The 18,194-nt window shown below is 36.4% G+C and overlaps 1 protein-coding gene across 2 annotated transcripts in view; it reads right to left on the reverse strand.

Annotated features, from left to right (window-relative positions):
* The window catches only part of Acsl4 (acyl-CoA synthetase long chain family member 4), a 97,335-nt gene that overhangs the window by 37,614 nt on the left and 41,527 nt on the right, over positions 1-18,194 (reverse strand). For both annotated transcript variants that reach the window (XM_004861442.3, XM_004861443.4), the window contains exon 2: positions 6,324-6,376. The gene's annotated coding sequence lies outside the window, so the exon portion shown is untranslated. The remainder of the gene's footprint in view (positions 1-6,323; positions 6,377-18,194) is intronic.

Consider the following 18,194-nt stretch of genomic DNA (forward strand, 5'->3'; position numbering starts at 1 on the left):
GAAAGTTCTTTGCTTGGCTTCCAGAAGACCACATTCTTCAGGTTTTCTTCCAATTTTTCTGGCTATCCATTTCCAGTCTTCTTAGCGACTTCACCCTTAACTCCCTGACCTTTAAATGCCACTAATGCTCAGTCCTTGAATCTCTTCTTTATTCCACTCCCTCCCAAGGTGATCTCATATAGTGTCACACTTCTAAATATCATATATATGGTGATGATTCCCAAATTCCTCCCCCAAGATGGAGATTTCCCTTAAATATCAGATTTGTACATCCAGCTATTTCCTCAATGAATCCATTTATACGTCAGTCAAAGATGTCAAACTTAGCATGTTCAAAACTGAGCCACTGGTCATCCTTTTACAATTGTGTTTCACCTAGTCTTGTCTATCTCTGCCTTCCACTTGCTTTGACCATAAATCTTGGATTCGCCTTTTTACTCCTCCCTCTTCTCTCATACATTCCAAATCCAATTCACCAGTAAAACCTAATGGCTCTGCTTATAAAACAGATATCTAATTCCACTACTTCTCACCACCTCCATTGTTACCATCCTGGCTCAAACCACTATCATCTCTCATGTGGACAAATGCAATAGCTAATCTCCCCACTTCTAACTTCTACCCCTATAATAAACCCTAATCTCCTTAGCCAGAATGCTCCTCTTAAAATGGAAGTTAGATTATATCTGTCTTCTGCTCAAAACCCTTCAAAGAATCCTCATAAGATTCACTGGCAATAAAAGCTAAGGTCTTTACTATGAACTACAAGGTCACATGAACTTTCCCCTATCCTCAAGTTTCTGACTTCAACTCGTATTATGGTTTCTCCTGGCTCATTTTGCTGCAGTCTCACTTGCACTTTGTATTCTTGGAACATATTAAGCATAATCCTGCCTTGGAGCTTTTGTACTTGCTATTCTCTCTGCTTGAAATGTTCTTCCAAGATACATCTGTAGGTTATTCCCTCACTTCCTTTTTGTCTTTACTCAACATCTCAGCAAGGCCTTCTCCAACTACCCTCTTTTAAACTTGTTCCCACATCACTTCCTTTCTTGCTTTATTTTTCTCCTTAGCATTTTTTGCTAATGTACCATAGGTTTTATTGGTCATGTGTATTGTCTATACCCCCATCAGAACATAATCTTCATGAGGCAGAAAGTTTGTTGTCTGCTGCTGAAACCTCAGTGGCCAAAACAGTGCCTCTATGTGTTAACTAAACTAAAAAGTCAAAGTATATGTAAGTACCATAACTTCAATGCAGTTAACCTTAGTCATCTTTAAAAAAATTACTTGCTCATACCAACATTCTAGGAAATATTAGGCTTTTAAAATCCCTGATAATTAAAATAAAACAAGTCGTTGGTTAACAGAAAATATGAAACTGGAAAAACTGCCTGTTGCAGAGGGTAAAGATCAGTGTCACAAGAGCAGGAAGGTTACAAGATTTGCACTATGTGCTTTCACTGATACCTTTTGCAAAGGTATGCTGCCCTTCCATGTATGATAAGTGATACTGCTGTCCCAACATTAGTAGGACAGGGACTCTGAGTTCCTTGAAATCAGATAATATATTGGCATTTGTGACAGGGATGGGCAAGGCATCATCTTCAGTCATGTGATAAGTCAACTGCCACTATTGAAGTTTAGCATGCTATATGGAAAGCATCTTCATCAGCACTACTGAACATTTACTAGGGGCAAAACACTATGCTGTCCTTTAGATATACTGTCTCATTTAATCCTTCAGAAAACCCCTTTGAAGTAATACTCTCATTTTACAAATGTACAGACTCAGAGAGATTACATAATTTGCCAAAGTTACAAAGCTGTCGAGATTTGGACCCAGGTCTATCTGATTTTGAAGTCCATGCTTTGAGTTATATTGCTTGTAATCCTGATCATAATGGAATAATCTAAATAAGTAAGAGTGACAAATTTTATGTATGAAGAAATCTTGGCAACAATTTTGAGCACTGGTTAAAACATCCTAAGGCATTTCATAGGTACAAAAAAAAAACCAATTTAGATGTGCAGTGAATTTTAGAAATTTTGGTGGAGAATCAGATACAATTTTGTTTTATCATTTTACTCTGAGGTCAATTTCATGATAAATATTTCATTCCAGTTAGTTCAGACACGCTGAGATAGGTTAAACACACACAAAAAAGCATTAGTGATACATGAAGCTCTAGTAAATAAAGTAAACAAAACATCACATACTGATTAAAGTCTGAATTTAAGGGAAGAACTCATCACCCCCAGAAGCATTCGACACAATGACAATTTAAGGATGAAAAAGAAAAACTAATAAATTGAAGTTGATTAATATCAAGACATTTTCTTCAACTTTTAGAAAGTGAACTAAACCAATCAAGGCTCAATGCATTTGCCAAGTTGAAATACACAGTAATAACAAATTAATTTCACCTGTCTTTAACATGAAGCACTTATGAAAATACTATAAATATTAACATAAAAACCAATGATTAACTACCTTAAGAAATCATTTTCAAGTCACGCACTATTTTAGAGTAATTTAAAAACCAAATAAGATATCATTTGTCTTCTGAAAAGGATAAGCTGTTCCCACTAAACATTACATCAAAAAAAAAAGTTCCAAAAGATTAACAGATAAAAATACCTGTTATACTTTAAAAGATCATATTCCTAAATAGATGTTGCATCACGTAGACTCTCATGAAGAGGTGGAGTGCTTTTATAAAGAAATCTTGTTTTCTTTCACACACTATTTAAAACTTCCAAATGATTTTAAAACATACCAGAGAAAGCTCCAATATTAGGTTAAAATGAATGGTTATACTTGGCAAATGAAATCAAACTTTTAGGAGTACATTACAATATAATTAACTTCACAATTTAATAGTAAAACTTACAATCAGTTAATATTTAAAGAAAATAAAAGCATTAAGAGTATCTAGCAGGATCTCTTGCTATCACAGTCTGCAAGATGAATCATCACACGAAACACATGTCAGAATGCCACTCATCACTTTCACCTAATTCAAATTGTTATAACACAAATAATGACCAGTCTAATCAGTATGAGACAGTTTATACAACCAAACTTAAAACTCGGGTATACAGTAACTATAACAAATAATTTTAAAACTGAAAAAAGGCCAAACAAAAACAGGATGGGTAGATGCCTTACACCATCTTCCACTTATGCTGTGTTATTTTAACTCAAAGCATCTCACACGACTATGATTGATCTTAAGATGTGTCTTTCACAAGATTAACCAAACCTATTTACTTCATCACCTGGAGATAGCTTAACTCCTGTAGTCGCCATCCTGCTAGTCTCTTCCCAGCTTTTCCCAGCAAAGAAAGCACCTCAGCAGCCATGGTGAAGGTGCTTTCACGCTCTAGTGTTGAGTTCCCTCCCATATTGCCTTAAGGACACCTCCAGCATGCATCAGATAAGCTTTTTTTCTAGGTCACAGGTTGACATAATTAGAATCCTATCTATATATGTTGAAATGAGGAGACCTGACAGCCAATGTTGCAGCCTACACACTTCACACACACTGAGCATTCAACTGTTGTTAAAGAGGTACTGCTACAGGTCCCTCTACACAAAAGCTTTTTGTGAACTACAACTGCCTCATCATGCCATGCTGTAGATTTTCATTTCATCTGTAGTCTTCTATTTACTGGGTGTTTTTCTCAACACATGCATAATTTTAACATAAGTTAACAAAAAATAATTGGGTTATAGAACTTTAACGTTAACTTATAAAGTGTTTTGTTCTAGTAAGGAACATAGAGAACATATGTATAACTTATACATCTAGCTTGAGAAATTTAATATATTATAATAAGGTAATACAACTGAGAGCTGTCAACCATAAGTGTAGCTTTCAAAAAAATATGTTACTAGCAATGTATCCTGCAGGACTATCATTGTGTTATAGGGAGAATTTTGCAACTTGTTCCTTTTTTTTCCCAACAAGACCTGCCCTCTCCATTTGCCAACAGAGGCAGTTTGATAGGTTGATTCCTAGCCAGTACTGCTTCCCAGCATCTTATACTCTAAATAGTATACAACATTAGAGTCTTAAAACATTTCTTATAAAATGGCCAAATAAGTCACCATAATTGAGCTGCCTAAGCACTCCAATGTGAAATTGTCTCATGGTTTTATTAGAAAGGAGCTCTTTCTGCTATTTGGTAGTAAATATATCTTGTAAGAGTAATCAAAGAACTCTAAACACTGATGAATCTGTTGCAGACTGAAATCTTATGGTCATTCAGTCAATGTTCACATAGAAGGACTAGTAGAAAAGAGAAGGGTACATATTCAAAAAACAGGAGAAATGCCATTTTTATTCTTAATATTTCATTGTGGGTGTGTGAGTTCTTAACTGAAGAAGGAAGCCACACAAACCCAAATACAAGAAACCATGGAAAAGTACTCCTAAAGTTAATGTCTCCACATTAGAGAGAGGAATAAAATCCAAGCTGTCCTCTCTTCATATTCATTTGCTTACCTGGCAAGTGAGCAAGGTTGATAAGGGAATTACTTATTTTTTATTGAAAAACATGTTTGGGGACAGCTGAAGCAAAGCTATGATAATTGATGGACCCTCCATAGTTCCCTGAACACAACTGCTCAGATATTCTACCAAAGCTTTGGCAACTACTTCTGTTCAACTTGGTATGTAGCTTTTTCCCTTCCAAGTCTAGACTGGCTAGCCTTAGGTTGGCTAAGATTAACTACTACAAGCTGAATTCTATAAACCCATAACTATATCTGTAGGTGTGTATGTATGAGAGAGGAAACAGCACTCTTTCTGGAGAAATAACTATAGATGCTTGAATATGCTGACCTTTTCAGTAGTGTCATAGTTTGTTAGTTTCGAAGAGGAAATACTAAAGGAGGCTATCTTACCTCTTTTGTCAGTCATGGGGTAGCAAGAATCCTACAGCAGCTGAACTCAGACACAGATAATTCTGGATTATTGATAAAAATATTTGGCTATATATTTAAGATTTTCTAATGCAGAAGAATCAATGGACTTCAGAGCTAAGTTAGATGAGAACACTAAATCTGAATTTCTTTATGCTTGGAAATAAAAAAATAGTTATTAGAATATAAAAGATATTATATCTTCTGTTTCTAGTTCATAACCTATTATAATAAAAGCAATTCTCAGGAGACCAGAAATACTAGAGAGATAGCATCAGATAAGGGGTTTTGGTTCTGATTTGGGAGCTGCTGATCTGTAAGACCTGAACAAATTAAATGGCCTCTTAATAATTGCTTCCCTATCTATAAAATGAGGAAGCTGGATTCAGATTTTCAGATATCAAACTAGTTTAAAAATTTTATTTTTAAAAAACAGGATGGTGACTGGAAATGACACAGAGCTGTCAATTTCTTTTGCCAGGTATGGACCTTTAAGAAAAGAGCCCTATGTTTACTATTACCATCATTTTATAAAATAAAGAACACATCTAACTCACCCAAATTAGATGATTATATCCTATAAGCAGCAGCCATTCTTTAAATTGGAAGTGTTTAGCTTTAAGAAACTCATGAACTCATGATCCTTTCCCTGACTTCACCATGAATCAGTAAAATCTTTTTCAAAAGTCAGCACTGGTCTAAAAATCAACATTTGGGAACCACCGGACTAGATAATTTTCAAAGTCCAAGGCTCAAACCCTATGATCTTAAGTTTAGGTGCTCTGTTGTATTTCTTTTACTCCATACCATGGTCTAGAGTAGATGCCTGGGTGAAGGACAGTGCTGATACTGAAATTGATGAAGGTCAGAAATAGACTTAAATCAGCTTGACAAATAACCACCAAACTAAAACAAGGATTAATTGACTGGGGCAAGAATAAACTGTTATAGATTTAACTTCACCGATAATAATGAACCATTGATTGTGTGCTTATTATCAAGACTATTTTACAGAAGAGGAAACTGAGGCAATGGAAAGGGTTAAATAGCTCACCAAAACCACAAAGCTTATATGCCTCAGTAATCACAATTGCAACTCCAATCTGTGACTCATACTTTTGGGTATGAATCAAAGAAAAAGAAATTATTTGGATTTTCATTACCACTTGCCCTTTTATAAATGAGTAGCAAATGGATTAAATTTTAGAGGTTGCACAAGCTAAAACATTTAAATATTTTACTTTTCCAAATATTACCTTTACAACACCACCACAAATATTAGTAAGGTTTTTACACTATAAAAAAGTCAAGATGCCAGTCAGTATGGTTCCTAGATTTTCTCAAAAAGTTGATCCGATTATACATTTGGAATTTCTAATGGACATATACTTACAGATGTCTTCTTTTCCTTTTAAGAAGATTGTGTTTGTCTTCTGTGATTTCAATCTGTAGTAAGAGACAACATTTATGAGTACAATGACATGAAAAATGAAACACTGAAGAAAAAAAAAGTACTATTTCATATTACTTATACACCTTAGCTTAAGAAAAGCCAGGTACCCAAGGAAAAAATAAGAAACTACTAAAGATGAATGCATACCGAGAAGCACTGCTGTTAGGATCTTAGAAAAATGACTGAGCCAGACTCAAAGAAACAGTAGTGACACTCTATGGGATGATGGCAAGAAACAGGACTTAAATTCCTGTCACTTTTATCCCCAGCTGTTAGGACCAATACAAGGCTCAGAGACAGAGACAACATCTGGCCACAGCAAACTAGTTAATCTACCAAGAGAGGCATCCCCACTCCCAAATGCCAAACCAAAAATAAATATTTTCCTTTAAATGATACACAGACTGATCCGAAGCTCTCTAAGCTGCGACCGGCCAGGTGAGACAAGCAGCTCGGCCAGGTGAGACAAGCAGCTCTAAGCTCCGCAGCCGTCCCGGGCCACGCCCACGGCATGGTGAGGTCTGCTTAGCCCCCTGGGCGCCTCCAAGGCCCAGTTCCCGTCCCCCCCCCCCCGTGCCCCTCCTACCTTCTGGCTTTTCTACTACCTGGCTCCACACTACAGAGGCACGGGGTCTTATAAAGACCCTTGTCCTGAGCACCACATGATAGAGCAGAAGTTAGTTAACAGAAAGAGGGCTTCTCAGGCTCCTCGATGAAAACTGAAGCTCAACAGAAAAGTAAAGAGAATCTCTACAATAAAGGCACATCAGAGCACTGTACTTGGTCTGCTGCTGGCTTCCTGAGACTCATTGACTTGTATATGCACAGGGATTCCTACGCTGCCTACTGTGACAGCAGAGACATACCCTGAAGGAGGCCCATCATTTTCATTTTTTGCTATTTGCGAAAAAGGAAAAAAAATTTTTTTCTCTTATTTTTAATTCTTAATTTTTACTTTTTTTCTACTCTTCAAAGTTTTACTTTTCTTTCTGTTATCTTTTCTCTCTCTCTCTCTCACTCATTCTCTCACTGTCCCACATTGCTCCTCATCTCCCAATTTGTTCCTTTCTGCACTGAATTTGGATTTATCCCTTATTGTTTTTTTCTTCTCTTTTTCCTTCTCTTGATTGTCATTAGGTTTAAAGGAAAGTAAATTCAGTATCTAGCCTCCCTGTTGCTGTTAGGTGATTCTATTCACATCTTTGTTCTTTCATTCTGCCTTTTTCTCTTGCTTTTAACAACTTCTTAGAGTTTGTGTGATCTTTCTTCTGGCCTCACCGCTAATCTTACCTGTTCTTTTTACCTCTCCCTCCCTCCTCAACTCCTTTTAACTCCCCACCCCGAAGGGGAAAGATGCTATATTGAAGAGTTTATTCATTATAAACTTATGTTGGGTTGGTGCTCGGTTTTAATTTAATTCACATAGTTAAAACTAATAGATTAATAACTACCACAAATTGTCATTTTCTAAGCTGTGCTTGATGCTATGGTATTGCTGACTGTGTCATTTGGGCTAACATGTTGTGATTGATCTAATTAGTTTTCCTTCCTGGTATAAGAAAAATATAATAGCTTCAGAGTCATTAGAGTCTCAAAATCCAAACACAAGCTTTATCTGGAAGACACCTCTGAAGAGCAATCATTCCACAAGGATTTTAAACACAAGCAACAAAGATACCTACATCAAGCAATTTTGAAATATCAACCCAGGAATTAAACCAAGGACAGTATCAAAAACAAAAATGAGAAGACACTTAAGCAAGGCACAAACGCAGGCTTCCAGGCCACAAAAAGGAAATTATGGGGGAAATGAGGTGGAAAAGTCTGATAAGCAAACACTTGGACACCCTGAACTGATAGCACAGGAAGTAACAAAGCAGATGCATGAGCCTCTAGAAAATTTCAAAACAGAAATAATCTCCCACATAAATACAGACATGGTGAGCAGAGTGAAAGACATGATTAAAGCTCTAGAGCAGAAACAGATAAGAAAATAGAGATCAGAAACATGCTGGAAGCCATGAATGCCCAGAATAAGAAAGAAATGGAAAACATGATCGCCCAACATAAGAAAGAAATGGAATCCATGAAACAGATTCAAACAGATATTAAGGAGATTAAAAACTCCACTGAAAGCATGCAGAGCAGACTAAGAGAATCTGAAGATAGAATATCAGATATAGAAGACAGGATTGCAGTGAAGGACCATGAAAACAGAAATTTCTTAAAGACAGTAAGGGACCATGAGAAATCAATCCAACAGCTGCTAGATGATGCAAAGGAGAATAACATAAGACTCATAGGAGTCCACAAAAAAACAGGAGAAAGTACAACTGACATAAAAAAAACTGTTCACAGAAATAATAGTAGAAAACTTCCCAGACAGAGGTAGAGAATTGGATGTACAGATAAGGGAGGCATATAGAACTCCAACCAGCCATGACCAAAAAAATCTACACCTAGACATATAATAGTCAAGATCCCAGAAACCCAACAGAAGAACAAAATTCTACAGGCAGTTAGAGAAAAGAAACAAGTCACCTACAAAGGAAAGCCCATCAGAATCATGGCAGACTTCTCAACACAAACCCTCAAATCAAGGAGAGCCTGCAGTGAAGTATTTCAAGCCCTAAAAGAAAATAACTTCCAACCTAGACTGTTGTATCTGGCAAAATTATCTTTCAAAATCGATGGGGAAATCAGATACTTCCATGACAAAGAACACCTGAGAAATTTTGTGAACACCAAACCAGCACTCCAAACAATTTTAAGCAATATCCTAGAAAAAGACAATGAAGGTCACAACTCCATGAGGCCCAGCAGAAAGAAGGCACCATGCAAGGTAAAACACTAAAGTGAAAGGGGGTAAAATAAGAAATAAAAGAGCCAACAACATTAAAACATCATGACAAGGATGAGTCAATATCTGTCAATTATAACTATCTATGTTAATGGACTCAATTCACCAATCAAAAGAAACAGACTGACAGAATGGATTAAGAAGATAAACCCAGCAATATGCTGGATACAAGAAACACACCTAATTCAAAAGGAAATCCATAGACTGAAAGTAAAAGGATAGAAAATAGTTCTCCATGCAACAGGAACCCAGAAGAAAGCAGGGGTAGCAATCTTATTTGCAGACAAAGTAGATTTCAAACCAAAACTAATTAAGAGAGACAAAGATGGTCACTACATCCTTGTGAAAGGAAAAATCCAAGAGGAAGAGATGACAATCCTAAATATATATGCACCAAATATGAATGCCCCTAACTATACAAAACAAATATTAATGGAAATGAAAAACCAAATAAGCACTAATACAATTGTAGTGGGGGACCTCAACACCCCTCTATCACAAACAGATCAACTAGAAAAAAAATTAAAAACGAAATTCTAGAGCTAAACCAAGCTATTGAACAAATGGACTTAATAGATGTTTAGAGAGTGTTCCACTCCACAAAATCAGAATACACTTTCTTTTCAGCTGCACACGGGTCATTCTCCAAAACAGATCACATGCTAGCTCATAGGACATATCCAAGTAAATGTAAAAGAATCAAAGGAAAACACAGAAGAAATGGACAGATTCCTAGATACATATGACACCACATATGAATTGCCAAAGTTAAATGAAGAAGATACAGAAATTCTAAACACCCCGATTACAATGAGTGAAATTGAAAATGTAATAAAATATTTACCAACAAAGAAAAGCCCAGGTCCTGATGGCTTCACTGCTGAATTCTACAAGACATTTAAAGAAGAACTATCGCCATTACTCTTTAAACTCATCAAGGAAACAGAAAGGGAAGCAAGGCTTCCAAATTCATTCCTGGAAGCAAGTGTTACTTTGATTCCAAAACCAGGGTAAGTCCCAACCCAAAAAGAGAACTACAGATCAATCTCCCTAATGAACATAGATGCAAAAATTCTCAACAAGATACTGGCAAACAGAATACAGAGTGTCATCAAGAAGATCACACACCCTGACCAACTTGGATTTATCCCAGGGATGCAAAAATGGTTCAACATCCATAAATCAATAAATGTAATACACTATATTAACAGAGTCAAGGACAAAAACCACATGATCATCTCAATAGATATAGAAAAAGCATTTGACAAAATCCAACACCCATTCGTGATAAAAACCCTACAGAAAATTGGAATATTTGACAAAATCCAACACCCATTCGTGATAAAAACCCTACAGAAAATTGGAATAGAAGGTCTTTATCTGAACCTGATTAAGGCTATCTATAAAAAACCAACAGCCAACATCATACTAAATGGTCAAAAACTGAAAGCTTTCACACTAAAATCAGGAACAAAACAAGGATGCCCACTATCACCACTCCTGTTCAATGTTGTTCTGGAAACATTAGCCATAGCAATTAGAAAAGAGAAACTGTCATTATTTGCTGATGATATGATACTTTACATAGAAGACCCAAAAAACTGAGTCAAAAGTCTTCTAGACCTAATTGACAGATTCAGTAGAGTAGCTGGATACAAGGTCAAGACTCAAAAAACAATAGCCTTCTTATACGCAAATAGCAGACCCAATGAGAGAGAAATTTGGGAAATAATTCCTTTTACAATAGCATCGAAAACAATGAAATATCTAGGAATCAACCTAACAAAGTAAGCAAAAGACCTCTACACTGAAAACTACAGCACTCTGAAGAAGGAGATCGAAGAGGATATAAGAAAATGGAAAGATAGCCCTTGTTCCTGGGTAGGAAGAACCAATATTATGAAAATGGCCATACTTTCAAAACTACTATATAGATTCAATGCAATGCCAATTGAAATTCCAACAATATACTTCACAGAAATAGAGAAAACAATCCAAAAATTCATTTGGAACCAGAAGAAACCTAGAATAGCAAAAGCAATTCTAGGCAACAGAGACAAGGCTGGGGGTATCACAATTCCCAACTTGAAACTATACTACAAAGCTACTGTGATAAAAACAGCATGGTACTGGCAAAGAAACAGACCTGAGGATCAGTGGAATAGATTACAAGATGCAGAAACAACTCCAGACATACTCAGCCACCTCATCTTTGACAAAGGAGCCAACCACCCTCATTGGAGGAAAGATAGCCTATTTAATAAATGGTGTTGGAAAAACTGGATTTCAACCTGTCAGAGATTAAAACTAGACCCATACCTATCACCACGCACTAAACTAAGAGCAAAGTGGATTAAAGATCTAAATATTAAGTCAGAAACACTAAACTTGCTGGAAGATAAGTTAGGTAGGACTCTTGATGACATTGGCATAGGAAAAGACTTTATGAACAAATTTTCAGTAGCATGGAAGCTAGCACAAAGAATCAACAACTGGGATCTCATCATATTAAAAAGCTTCTGCACTGCAAGAGAAACTACCAACAGAGCTAAGAGACAACCTACAATGTGCGAAGAAATATTTAGCAGCTGTAGCTCAGACAATGGTCTACTATCGAGAATATATAAAGAACTGAAAAAAATCAGACTCCCCAAATTCAAAGACCCAATTCAAAAATGGGCATCTGAAATGAACAGACATTTCTCAGACAAAGAAGTGAAAACAGCAAATAAATATAAGAAAAAATGTTCAACATCACTGGTCATTCGAGAGATGCAGATGAAAACAACACTGAGATTCCACCTCACCCCACAAAGAATGGCTGCTATCAAGAAATCAACCAATAACAAATGCTGGCGGGGGTGTGGAGAGAAAGGAACCCTTCTCCTTTGTTGGTGGGAGTTCAGATTGGTGCAACCACTGTGGAAATCAGTATGGAGATACCTCAAAGAACTAGGACTACAGGTCCAATTTGACTGAGCTATTCCCCTACTAGGAATTTTCCCCAAAGAATTAAAAGAATCATACCACAGTGATATTATGTGCACCTATGTTTATAGCGGCACAGTTTGTAATAGCTAAAGCTTGGAATCAGCCCAAGTGCCCATCGACTGGAAACTGGATAAAGAAGATGTGTTTTTTTTTATAAAATGGAGTACTACTCAGCCATAAAGAATGAGAAACTAGAGACATTTATAGCTAAATGGATGCATATTGAGGCCATACTCTTAAGTGAAATAAATAGGACACATGTGTAAATACCGAATAGTTTCTCTAGTGTGAGAAATTGAAAGTGTAAATAAGGATGAAAATTATTAAAATGAATAATCGATAATTTGAAATAAGAAAAGGTCCAAGCATTTGGGGATGGTGGAAGGGGAAGGGGAAAGGGAAGAAGGGAAAGGAAAAATTATGAGAAAAAAAAATGGAATCAAACTCTGTGTAAATAGGGAAGCATGGAGGGTGTGAAGGGTGCACAGGTAATGGGAGAAAAAATAAGAACTAAGATACATCATGTTCTGGTACAAACACCCAATAATAAATGTAAATGTATTTTATACCTAAAATGTACCAATAAATAAATATATAAAAAAATGTTTAGGGCCAGAAGCGAAAAAAAAAAAAAATGATACCAGGACCTTTGCCAAAGGAAATATAGCACTATTCTAGGTAGAAAGCTAAAGAATACGCTTGTCTTCCCTCATTTTATAAACAGATTATATTTATGATGTTTCTTAAGACTCATACACCAAAAATGTTTAAGGTCAATTTATGTTTGAGGACTGACCTATTTTGAACAATGTGGAGGGAAACTAGTTATCATCTGAATACTTACTGCAGTAAAATAAGACAATTTATTAATTTCATAATGCTTGTTTACATCTGAACACCAATGGGGCATTCTAACCATGATGCTATGATTTTGAAGAACTGAAGTTTTATTCCAACCTGCAGTAGTCACTACTACTTGCATATATTTATAAGACTAAGTTTTTTATCTAGACATATCAAAGGAAGTCACAAAAACAAACATCCACCTAACTTTTTTTTTCACCCATGTAATTTTAAACACCATACTAACTAGTTGGATTTATCTGGAATAGTTAATTCTCTCCTTTGAAGGAAGGAATTATTTATACCCAGAACTCACTAAACATGATGCCCTTTGTTCTGTTGTCTAGAATTACTTTCAACTTCAAGCTAGTATCTAAAATTTAATTTGTGGAGACATTGCTAGAGACAGTATAAGGCTGAGCAAAAAAGGTTAAGACTACTTACAAACAGAAGTCATGCTATTTAAGATTTTTTCCTACTCTTCTCCCATTTATTATTAACATGAAAGGGGGGCTGCACATACCCATTAAAATAAGTCCTAAGAGCTAACAAAGTGAATGTTGCAGGAGAAAAATTTATAATTATATATATAAATCATATATTTCCCACACTCATAATTTTGATAACTGAAACATGAAAAAAACCACCCTTGTATAAAACTCATTTAAAGATCTATAGGTGGCTGAGGGATAGGAAAGGGAGGTGGTGGGGAATATACACAACTGTCCACTAGATTGTTTAATTTGGAAAATGATTCTACTAATAAATACTTGCAAAGGACAGTTAATACTTGACCCTCGGTACCAGAGAAGCTGGAGAGAATGGTCAAGTGTCAGAGAATTCTCCCAGCTGGAAGAGAGCTCAAACTTCAACCTTGTACACATCTCCAGTCTCATATCATTAAATCAGTTCAGTAGGAAAAGAAACATTCAGAGGAGCAGAGCCGCCCCCAGCGAGGAGGTGGTGAACCTTCTGGGGTGCCGTACCACCGCCCCCAGTCCTGAGGAGGTGAGCCAACCAGGCACCAGCAGGACACATCCCTCCCCTACTTCACTTTGAAATGAGAAGACACTTAAACAAGTCTAAAAACCAGACTACCAGATCATGTAAAGCAACCCCAAAGGGAAACAAGATTGGAACAATCAGATACTCAACTACCTGGACTCCCTAAACTGGCAACAAAAGGGGATCGGGAAAAAAAGAAATCAGAAATAATTTCTCAGGTAACAGCAGAGATTGTGCCCATAGTGGAAGACATGATTAATAAGTCTAGAGAGGGCACAGATAAAAAAATAGAGGAGCTGAGGAACATGATGGAATCTCAACATAGGAAACAAGTGGAATCCATAAAACAGATGCAAACAGATTTCCAGGAGATTAAAAACTGCATTGAAAGTTTGCACAGCAGAATGAGCCAATGTGAGGACAGAATTTCAGATAAAGAAGATAAGATGGCAATTAGTGACCAGGAAAAGAAAAATTGCTTTAAAATACTAATGGACCACAGGAAATCAATCCAGCAGGTGCTACACGATGAAAAGAAGAATAATATAAGACTGATTGGAGTCGATGAAGAAATATGAGAGAGTGCAGACAACATAGAAAAACTGTTCACAGAAGTGATGGCAGAAAACTTACCAAGGAGGGGAAAAGAATTTGACATACAGATAAGTGAGGCATATAGGACTCCAACTAGCCTTGATCAAAAAAAATCTACACACAGGCATATAATTGTTAAGATTCCAGAAACCAAACAGAAGAAAAAAATTCTACAAGTAGTAACAGAAAAGAAACAAATCACATACAAAGGAAAGCCCACCAGAATCACAGCAGATTTCTCAATGCAAACCCTCAAGGCAAGAAGAGCTTGGAGTGATGTGTTTCAAGCCCTAAAGGAAAACAACCTCCAACCCAGATTGATGTACTCTGCAAAACTATCTTTCAAAATTGATGGAGAAATAAGATACTTTCATGACAAATAGCACCTTACGAACTTCATGAATACCAAACCAACAGTCCAAAAGATTTTAGACAATACCCTAGGAAAAGACAATGAGGATCACAACCCCAGGAAGCCCAGCAGAATGAATCCATCGGGCACAACAAGAAATTAAATGCAAAGGGGGAGAATCCAACAAAAAGAAAAAGTCATGACAATGATAAGTCAATACATTTCAATTATATCCATCAATGTTAATGGTCTCAATTCACCAAACAAAAGAAATAGACTGGCAGAATGGGTCAAGAAGCAGGATCCAACAAGATGCTGCATACAAAAAACACGCTTAATTCAAAAAGAAACTCATAGATTGAAAGTTAAAGGGTAGAAAACAGTATGCCGTGGGACACGAACCCCAAAAATAGCAGGAGTAGCTATCCTCTTTGCAGATCAAGTGAATTTCAAACCAACACTGATTAAGAGAGAAAAGAATGACCCTACATCCTTGTAAAGGGAATAATCCAACAGGAAGAGATGACAATCATAAACATATAGGCACCAAACACTAGTGCACCCAACTACATAAAAGAAATACTAATGGACATGAAAAATCAAATAAGCACTAATACAATAGTACTACGGGACCTCAATCCCCAACTGTCACAAATAGACAGATCAACTAGACAAAAAATAAGCAACAAAATACTAGAACTCAATCAAACTCTTGAACAAATGAACTTAACAGATGTTTACACAGTGTTCCACCCCAGAAAATCAGAATACACATTCTTTTCAGCTGGACTCAGGTCGTTCTCCAAAACAGACCACAAACTCGCTCATGGAACATGTTTAAGTAAGTGCAAAGGAACTGAAGTTATCCCCTGTATATTATCAGACCATAGTGTGATGAAATTGGAGATCAATAGCAAAAGAAACCACAAGAATTTCATAAACATATGGAAATTGAAAAACACACTTCTGAATAACAAATGGGTCACAGAGGAAATTAAAGAAGATATCAGTTTCTACAGTTAAATGACAATGATAAGGCAACATATCAGAATCTATGGGCCACAATGAAAGCAGTCTTACTAGGGAAATTCATAGCAGTGAATACTCACATTAAGAAATTGGAGTGAGCCCAATTAAACAACCTGATGCTGAACCTCAAGCTGCTAGAAAAAGAAGAGGATGTCAAACCCAAAGCTCATAGAAGGGAAGAAATTATAAAGACCAGAGCAGAAATCAATGTAATAGAGACTAAGAAAACAATACAAAAAATTAACGAAGCCAAGAGTTGGTTCTTCAAAAGAATTAACAAAATTGACCAACCCTTAGCCAACCTTAGAAAAAAGAAAGAAAAGGCCCAAATCCATGCAATAAGCAATGAAAAGGATGAAATTACAAAGGACCTACCAGAAATCCAGAGGATCATCAATACCTACTTCCAGAACCTATACACCAATAAGATGGGAAAACACAGAAGAAATGGACAGATTTCTAGATACATATGAATTGCCAAAGTTGAACAAAGAAGACCTAAAAATTCTAAACAACCCAATATCAACCAATGAAATCGAAAACATAATTAAAAACTTACCAACTAAGAAAAGCCCAGGTCCTGATGGCTTCACTGCTGAATTCTACAAGACATTCAGAGAGGAACTACTGCCACTACTGTTGAAACTCTTCAGTGAAATTGAAAGGGAAGCAATACTCCCCTTGATCCCCAAAGCAGAGAAAGACCCAACCGAAAAAGAGAACTATAGGCCAACCTTACTAATGAACATAGATGCCAAAATCCTTAATAAGATACTGGCAAATAGAATGCAGATCATCAAGAAGATCATACACTCTGACTAAGTGGGATTCATCCCAGGGATGCAGGGATGGTTCAACATATGCAATTCAAAAAATTTAATACACTATAACAATAGAGCCAAGGAGAAAAACCATACGATCATCTCAATAGATGCAGAAAAAGCATTTGAAAAAATCCAACATGCATTAAAAACCCTATAAAAAATTGGAATTGGTCTCTACCTAAATCTGATGAAAGCCATCAATGAAAAACCAATAGCCAATATTATACTAAATGGTCAAAAACTGAAATCCTTCACACTAAAATCAGGAACAAGACAAGGATGTCCACTATCACCACTCTTGTTCAATATAGTTTTGGAAACATTAGCCACAGCAATTAGACAAGAAAAAGAAATAAAAGGAATAACGATAGGAAATGAAGAAGTCAAATTGTCATTATTTGCAGATGACATGATACTCTATATAGAAGACTCCAAGAACTCCACCAAAAGTCTTCTAGACTTAATAACCAAATTCAGTAAAGTAGCTGGATACAAGGTCAACACACAAAAATCAATAGCTTTCCCCTATACGAACAGAACAGACTCACTGAGAGAGAAATAGGGCAAACAATTCCTTTCACAATAGCATCCAAAAACCTGAAATACCTAGGAATCAACCTAACAAAAGAAATCAAAGACCTCTTCTCTGAAAACTATAGCACTCTGAAAAGAAAGATCAAAGACAATATCAGAAAATAGAAAGACATCCCTTACTCCTGGGTAGGAAGAATCAACATAGTGAAAATGGCCATACCTCCAAAAGTGCTATATAGATTCAATGCAATCCCAGTTGAAATCCCAGCAGCATACTTCATGGACCTTGAGAAAACAATCCAAAAATTCATTTGGAACAAGAAGAGACCTAGAATAGCAAAAGCAATACTAGGCAACAGAGACATGGCAGGGGTATCACTACCTCCAACTTGAAACTATACTACAAAACTACTGTGATTAAAAACAGCACAGAACTGGCAAATAAACAGACCTGAGGACCAGTGGAATAGATTAGAAAGTGCAGAAACAAGTCCAGACACACTCAGTCACCTCATCTTTGACAAAGGAGCCAAACACCCTTACTGGAGGAAAGATAGCCTCTTTAATAAATGGTGCTAGAAAAATTGGGATTCAACTTTCCAAAGGTTAAAACTAGACCTATATCTCTCACCATGCACCAAACTAAAATCAAAATGGATTAAAGATCTATATATTAAGACAGGAACGCTGAACCGGCTGGAACAGAGATTAGGTAGAACTCTTGAAGGAATCGGTGTAGGAAAAGATTTTATAAACAAAACCTCAGTTGCCCCTGAACT

The sequence above is a fragment of the Heterocephalus glaber genome, unplaced genomic scaffold (genome assembly GCF_053883595.1).
Source record: "Heterocephalus glaber isolate CG9 unplaced genomic scaffold, H.glaber_assembly_v1.0 deba00001613, whole genome shotgun sequence".
Lineage (NCBI taxonomy): Eukaryota > Metazoa > Chordata > Mammalia > Rodentia > Bathyergidae > Heterocephalus > Heterocephalus glaber.